This window comes from Eulemur rufifrons, chromosome 16 (assembly GCF_041146395.1).
Source record: "Eulemur rufifrons isolate Redbay chromosome 16, OSU_ERuf_1, whole genome shotgun sequence".
In the NCBI taxonomy this organism is placed as follows: domain Eukaryota; kingdom Metazoa; phylum Chordata; class Mammalia; order Primates; family Lemuridae; genus Eulemur; species Eulemur rufifrons.
The window spans coordinates 58,707,612-58,716,166 of NC_090998.1; the positions used below are offsets into that span (position 1 = coordinate 58,707,612).

The window sequence follows — 8,555 nt, forward strand, 5'->3', positions numbered from 1 at the left end:
GATCTATTCCTTCCCAGCTGTACTCATTTCTAAATACATGATCCTGGTTAGTTATTACACTTACACTCTCTGTAGTGGTAGTGGTCTCCATGACAAAATGGAGACAGTAAATAATTATCTCATAATAATGTTAGTATTTAATAATATAATGGACTCAAAAGTGCCTGGTACAAATTAGGAGTATAATAAATGCTGGTTTTCCTTCCCTTCCTCCACAAACCTGCCCAAGCCAATCAAGGAAGGCAAGGAAGTAAAAAGGACGGAATGAGGTGTTAGGACCCATTCCTACTTACCTTCTTTTCTAGTTCAGCATAGAGTATGTCAGACCAAAGATGATCAGAGAAACTTTGGGGTGAGTAGCAGTGATGAAGAAATACACTGAAGTAGCATGGATGTTCTCAAAGTAAGAAGCCACGGGTCCCGTTCATGCCCAAGTTCTGCAGATTTTAGAACTTGCTGGACTACTTCCCAGGGAAATTAAAAAGAGGGGATAGTAAGAGGAGGGGAAGAGGATTCCTATTTCTCATCACAAATGATTTAACTCTATTTGCAACCCAGGAACCCCAGAGCACAGGCAAGAGACCACCAAAAGTGTCACACTTGTCATGCTTGTTTTACCTCTTCACCGTCACTATTTTAAACCTGTGTCTTAGCAGGAGTATTATTAGTTCATGACACAGTAGACACGGATAAGCAGTTCTGTGGAATTTTGGGGTGGGGAGAGAACAGTACATACATACAACTCTAGCCCAATGTCATCCTGTGGTCGTTACTCAATACAAATGAATTACACGGTGCCGCCAGCAGAAGATAGAAGAGATATTGCTTTAGAAAATAATAAGCTTGCATACATAGGTGGTAAGAAAAGCAAGGAAGTCATTACCACAAAAGTCAGGATAGTGGTTACCTTACGAGGGGAGGGAGGGGGTGTGGTCTAGAAGGTAAACAAAGGAGGGGCTTCTGGGCTGGCCGTGGTCCATTTCTTGATGGAGGGTATTCACTTGGTAATTATTCATTATACTATACACTTATGTTTTCTGTTTGTCTACTCTAGTTCATAATTTTTAAAAGGTTAAAAAAAGAAAGAAAGAAAATAATAACCTCCCTTCACTGAGAAAATACCACTTTGCTGCAGACCTTAGCTGTAAGTATTCCAACATCATCTCCCTTGGTCAATATCCTTGTTCCCCTCATAGATTGTTATTCTTGAAGAAAAAGGGGAGGGTACCTTTCTAAGGAGCCAAAAATAGACTACTGTTAATACTACAATATGCATGATATACCAGAGAATGTTTTAACATGAGAGTATCTTTGAGGTATAGTTAAGAGTCCAATTACTATAGCGTCAGAATTCAAGAGAGCTCCACAAGGCAACAAAAAGTTCTCCAAGCGGGTGGGTAGCTTTCACAAATCAGAGTCATCAGACGCAAAGAAAGGGACTACAAATGGGCTTATGAGATCATCGGAAAAAATACAAAATTTTTAAGGAGATATTAAGAATTCAGTTCCTCCAATTCAGGGCATAGCAGAGCCTCAGGGCCTCTGTGTGAAGAAAATCCTCCTGTGTTTGGCATCTGAGTGACTCACCCAGAAAACCATCCACTGCGTGCAGCAAAGAGGAAATGAATCATGGAAGCTTCTGACCTTTGCCCTTGTCATCCCCTCTCAGGGAAACCACCCACAGACAGTCTCAACAGGGCTGGAGACGGTGCCGTCAAACAAGGCACACTCAGAAATGATGCAAATCTACTGGCGGGGAGAGCAAGAGAATGCAGTTCAGGGCTTGCGAATACAGGATAAACATTGATTTTATGATACAGAAAACTTAGCAGTTGAACTGACATGGAGGGTGATTTGGCAGTGCCCGCTGACCTATTGGCTTAAGCAGCAATCTGAACTCCTTACACCACTGGCTGGGGTGGGGGTGGAGGGAGTAGCGTGGAGGACAACAATGACCTTTCAATCTCCATCTTATATTTGGTATTTGGAGAATTTGCTTGGCTTGCTTAGAGGAAGTAGACCAAACTAATGCCAGTATGAAAGTTGGAATGGATTTGATAGAGTTGTTCCCATTTAAGAAAATGAGACCTCCAGGGATTGTGTCTGGAGAGTGGCTGGTATCCTCCCAGCTTCAGACACAGGAGGGAAAGCCAGCCTGGCAGATGTACCCATTCCATTCCCAGTTTGCTTGGTAACTGGTGATCAGAAGACACTCTGCAACGAGTGTTCAAGTCCTGGGCAGAAAGGCCTCCTTCCAGGATTCCTCTTCAACTGGGTCTGTTTATGTCTTACAGAATTGGGGGGGAAAAAAAAAAAAAAAAACGAAAAGAGAAAATGGAAACCCAATGCCTGCATTCTGAAAAGGCAGTGAGTTCACTATCAGTGGTCCAGGAATCTTAACACAATCTGAAGAATTGTCTACAGCTATAGTCCGATACTTTAGGTTGTGATTTCAGTTTTAAGCAAAATCAGAATGCCTTCAAAAATGCTAATCTAAAAGTTAAATATGATTCATCCAAAAACATGTGCAGAGTAGAAAGCAAACACCTGGCAAGGACAAGAAGGAAAATCTCTAATTACCTGCATTACTGAACACAAGTGGATCCAGGACTGTCTGCCGAGGTGAAGTTGCTCTCGGCTTCTCTGATCTCCAGTCATGGCAAGGCGATAGGTGACTAACCTGCTGAGTCGCAGAGTTCAAAGGCATTTCCCTTCACCCAAGGGTGAGTTTTTAATGCAAGTTCTCTCCTCATGTGGGTCTACAAGTAGTAGTACAGCTTCCTAAATACCTTATCATAAAAGAATATACCACCCTTCACAAAACATCACCCAGGCCTTTGCTCTCAGGATGAACTTGGCTAGGAGGCTTTGCCCTTGCTGGCTAGGAGAGTGGGAATTAGGCATTCTGCCATACAGCTAATGCAGAGCTCTCTTCTGTGCTTGGTAACTCAGGCCCACAAAGGATGTTGGATGGTGGATGATGTTCTGATTGTAGCTCAAGAAGGAAGACTGGGACTGACCTTCGAACCCTTCTCCTCTCCTTCTACCCCAACTTCCCACTCTGGCCACTTGCATATTCTCTCTTCTTACCCACTCCAAATCATTCTACTTTATTAAATTAGAGAAAGGAGATTAGTCACTTCCAGGTAGATAGGCAACCTGTGTTGGTCCACACCCAATTATTGCCCTCAGCATTTACCAATGGGAATGGGAGTGATTCAGTCTTCTCTCATAGCACAGAATTACAGTATGATCCTTTGCACACTGTTAAGTGATTTACATACAATTGGTATCAGGGAGTACCGGAATTTCCTTTCCACTCCCTTGCGAACTTCCATTCCCATTTCTATCAGTACTTTCAACTAATGAATTAGTATCTCTCTGCAATAATAATACTTTTTTTAAACAGCTATCATCTATTTGATACTTACCATGTTTCAGGTACTCTGTTAAGTTTTGTTGTTTTTTTTTTTTTTTTTTTTAACCAATATTCACCTTCATAGTAACCATATTAGATAGATACGATTTTCACCTCCACTTTAGATGGGAAACCATGAGTTAGAGAGATTGTGTAACTTACCCAAAAAGCAAGCCAATAAGTAGAGGAGCCAGAATTCAAGCCCAGAGCTATTCACCTCAAAAATCTGAGCTCTTAATCACCACACTATGGGCCCTAGGAGGCTCGGGGCAGGAAAAGAAGCAATTGAATTGTATTTGTTGCCACATTGATTTTGGTCACCTTTTCCTTATCTGGGTATGTAATCATAGTAGGTAGTAGAGGGGAAATGAAGTATTATTTCCATGCAGACATCTCGGCTGTCACCTGTGAATATTCTATTAATATATTTCTTTTTTATGTGTAAGAAATGAGAAAGGAAGAAAGGTACCAGCAGAAGTTCTAGTAGTTTGTAGCCTTACTTCCCTATTCTTTGATAATGGGGCATTTGACCTTTCTGAAAAGATGATCTTTCAAGCTTGACCAATAAAAGCCCCATCAGAAACACCTCATCAAGCACACATTGAAAGGGGCCAATTGAGTTCAGCTTCTCATTTGGAATTCATCTCCTGACCTTCTGTTGGGAACAACAGTTACAATAAATCACTCTCTCATCTTCTACAACCATTTTTAACCTGAGCTAACTTATCGACAACGTATTGAGCATCTGTCATGTGCATGAGAACTATAGCAATCACTTTGCAGCAATTACAAAAGAATGAGACAGTCTGTGTCTAATGAGTGTGTGTTATGAGCTTGGCATTTAATCACTATTTAGTCTATCGCTGATGTACAGTACAGTTGGTTTCTGATTCAGGACCTCACTACGTTCAAAGCAATATTTTTTTAAAAATCAGCCGCTTTAGGCCGGGCGCGGTGGCTCACGCCTGTAATCCTAGCACTCTGGGAGGCCGAGGCGGGTGGATCGCTCAAGGTCAGGAGTTCGAGACCAGCCTGAGTGAGACCCCGTCTCTACTAAAAATAGAAAGACATTATATGGACAACTAAAAATCTATATAGAAAAAATTAGCCGGGCATGGTGGCGCATGCCTGTAGTCCCAGCTACTTGGGAGGCTGAGGCAGTAGGATCGCTTAAGCCGAGGAGTCTGAGGTTGCTGTGAGCTAAGCTGACGCCACGGCACTCACTCTAGCCTGGGCAACAAAGTGAGACTCTGTCTCAACAAAAAAAAAAAAAAAAAAAAAAAAAAAAAAAAAAAAAAATCAGCCGCTTAAAGATTCAGGATTTCTTTTGGCTAAACAGGGTTCTGACTGTGGGAATAGAGAAAAGATATTGCAAAGACAACTCAACTTTTAGATTTCAAATGAGTGCCACAGTAGTAGAAGGAAATTTTCTAGAAAAACTAATATCTTTGCAGAAAAAAGAGAAACGAATTGTGTTGATTCTTTCCTGCTGATTCAGTTTTCAACCCCATATTGTAACAGGAAGTATTGTCCTCAAGGACGCAGGTTTTGGAATTGGATCTAGTCCATATCCTGGTTTCCCATACTTACTATCTCTAACTTGAGCAAGTTATTTAACCCCTCAAAGCATCAATCTCCATCTATAAAAAAATGGATTGTGAGAACTGAATGGATCTTCTATCTAAAGTGCTCACGTAGTGCCTGGCAAAGAGTAAGAGTTCAATACATGCACTTACAAAAGTAAATAAAAATCTTCATTATATTTTTCCAATCAACCAATCTGAAAACCACAGATGCCAAAGACAGGCTGGCCTATGAGAGATAAAGCCTGGTAGCACAATAAAGGCTCACGAAAACACTCACTGGCTACAAAGCAGATTTTGCTATAAGGAAGGTCTATTTAGGACCCATCCAAGGGGGCTTAGTGATTATGGAGGCACTTCTTGCCAAGGAAGTTCCCCTTATCCCATTCCCCATAGACCCTGAAGGGAACACCTGTTGAGATCCAGTGAATAAAGTTTAAGAACTTGCCCTTAACTGAGCATTAGATGGAAATTTGCCAACATAATCAACAATAATTGGCATCAAAGAAAAAGGCTTTTGAATTCAAACCCAGTTAATCAGCAGAGAGTGGGAGAGGGTGGGACAAAGGAAGCCCAGACTCAGAACTGGAGTCTGAGTTCAAGTTAACGCAGAGTCATTAACAAAAATCTTGAACCAAGAGGCTTCAACCATGTAGCTCTCCTATAGCCAAATCCCTGGATCAGAAAGCTTCTTCTCAAAATAAAGCTAGTGGAAAACTTTCAGGTGGATTTTGATAATTGTGGAACAAAATATCAAAGGCAATTTTTATTGGCAATCATGAACTTGGCATAGATGGAACCACCAAAACTTTCCCAAATTAAGTTTCATTATTAGGGATGTGTAATTGATTTCTGAATGGAACTGAGAAACTCACAAGCAATGTAATGAAGGGTTTTTTTTTTTTTTTTGGCAGGGGGGAGCCTGGGGGGGAGAAGGAAAGAGAAGTTTATTAATTTCCAGCAAATAAGGAGGTTGGCAGACTCCCACCTCAAAGTACCAATGTCCTGCTTCTGAACAGAAGTACAGAGCTTTTAAAAGTTCTGATTCATCCCATCTTTGGCTAAGACAATCTTGGGACCTCCACCTGGACAATTCCCTTGAGGCATCTCCTGCAGCACAAAGAACAAAGGACATTCCCATGCCCCTCCTGACCACTAGCCTCAGGCAGGATGTAGGTTTTAGTTCTCAAAAAAGGTGAGGGGGTTTTGAAGAGACAGAAAGCGCTTTACCCTTTTTTATGCCGTTGCCCCTGTTACATATTCCCACTGTCAATTTTATGCTTCTGTATCTATGGGAGGAGGGGTGATGCAGTCATTGACTACTTCCTGCTGAACTGGGGGGATGTTTTAGATGGAAGGTTTATACTTACGTCATTACAAAGCTTTGGCAGTATCACCAGGCAAAAAAGGACATAAGCAACAACTACAACTGTGAGGACTGACAAGGCGAGATGGAGGATACCCGATGAGAGAGATTTTTACCTGGCTTGGTATCTAAGACACCAGTAGGACTGTGGGCCCTTCCTGTTGCCTTGTACACAATGTCTAATACAGGGCTGGGTCAGAAAGAAACATGGGACCTTTGAGTGTAGAGCTACCTGCTGTACCCTGTAGGTGATCTGAGAGACTGGCTTCTGCAAATTCAGAAATCATGCACAGGAATACTTGCACCTAATGAGGTTTAGAACAACACACCCAGCAGCAAGACAGATCAACAGAAGAGGCAGTAGCCCAGGGAAATCCGTAGGAGTTGTCCTTCTAGCCTATAGACAGAATAACCAAAGAAAGATTAGCAAAAATACCAACACTTTCATTTTTTGCTTTTTCTCAAACAGACACTTTAGGTCACCTGAAGACTACCCCCTCCATGAGGGCTACACCTCTTTACTTGGGTACAATGGACCCAGGGTTTCTCTTCTGACAATTTCAATGAGGTGTGAGTCGTTAGAGGCCAAAAAAACCAACAACCCACTCCTTTCTGAACCTTATCTATTAGAGTCAAATAGAACAAAAAGGCAAAACAAATCTCAGTATGGAACAAGCCATAAGAAATAAAACGGGAAAGGGACAGAGGGAGCCAAAGAGGAAATTGCCAAGTTCCCACAGACGCTACAGAGAATGGGAGAAGAGAACAGAGCAGCTGACAGGAAAAGAGTCAAGAAGAAAACTGTGGGAAAATGCAACAGGGCCTTGAGGAGGAGCCAAGTTTTAGGGGGTGGGAGAGATGAAATGATAACATCCGCTGGCCGCCTCAGCTCTGAAGGAAGAAACAGTCAGGAGTCAGGAAAGGGCCCTGGAGGTGCAAGAGGCCGTGCTGAGCAGGGACAGCCTCACTGTCACCACAGTCGTGGACAGTAACACTAACAAACATCACAATAAAGATTTATTTCACTCTGCCTTGGAAAGACGGTTTTCTCCTTCTGATGTAATTTGTAGGGAGTAACTCCCATATATTTTCCCTCACAGCTACTCTGTTCTGAGGGGGAGTGGCAAGAACGGGTTAACCTGGCCACACTGCAGAAGACCAAGGCAGGGTAACGGGGAGGGGTGGCTTCAGTGACTCGGCCAGGCCCCGGCATCTGGAACCATGGAGACGTGACCTTCTGCCCAGCTCTTCCACAGGCCACCTGAGAGCCTGATGGCCCAACTTCCCTGGAACTCAAGAGATCACGAAGCACGGGCAGCTGCGCCTCGTTAACAGCTCCCGAAGACAGTCACGGTTCTCAATGAAGTCCCCAGAGCAGGGTAGAAAACATCACTGTCTTCCACATGGCCTTCTCACCCATTCCTCACCCTTACTGTCCTTTTCCTTTCCACTTGGGTGAAAGGATGCAATTCCAGATTTTGTTATTTGAAAAACCGTATCAAACTGCCAACTTAATGTTCTCTCTTGGAAATCAAATAGACACCTAAGACTTATACCCAAAATGAACTCATGATCTTTTGCCATCCCCCCCCAATTAAAAAAAAAAAAAATTCCTGCTTTACCTGAAGTTTCCCCCTTTCATTTAATGCCAACTTCATCCCTCCTCAGACTCTGTCTTAAAAAAAAAAAAAAAAAGAGTCTTGCTCTGTTGCCCACCTTAGAGTGTCATGGCGTCAGCCTAGTTCACAGCAACCTCAAACTCCTGGGCTTAAGCAATCCTCCACACTCGGCTAATCTTTTTTTCTATTTTTACTAGAGATGGGGTCTCTCTCTTGCTCAGGTTGGTCTCAAACTCCTGACCTCAAGCAATCCTCCCACCTCAGGCTCCGAGAGTGCTAGGTCAGACTGTTCTCTTTTGCTCACACCCCACATCCAGCCCATTCGCAAATGCCATTGGTTTCCTGTCAGATATACCTGGGCCCCCAGCACGTCACACCACCTCCATCACCTCTCACCTGGGCTTCTGCAATCACCTCCCAGCTGGTCTGCTTCCTGTCGTGTCCTCTTAAGCACAGCACAGCCGGCCAAATGGCCCTCCAACTTCAAGAAAGGTCACAGCATGTCTCTGCTCAAACCCTGCCATGATGTCCAGTCTCAGCTGCAGTAAAAGCTAAAGTCCTCCCACAGG

At 43.1% G+C, this 8,555-nt stretch overlaps 1 non-coding gene across 1 annotated transcript; it reads left to right on the top strand.

The window, feature by feature from the left end:
- The first annotated feature begins 2,085 nt into the window (after positions 1 to 2,085).
- On the top strand, positions 2,086 to 2,225 carry LOC138397775 (small nucleolar RNA SNORA7). The gene has a single exon (XR_011235883.1). It is a non-coding gene; the product is annotated as a small nucleolar RNA SNORA7 (small nucleolar RNA).
- Positions 2,226 to 8,555: the final 6,330 nt, after the last annotated feature.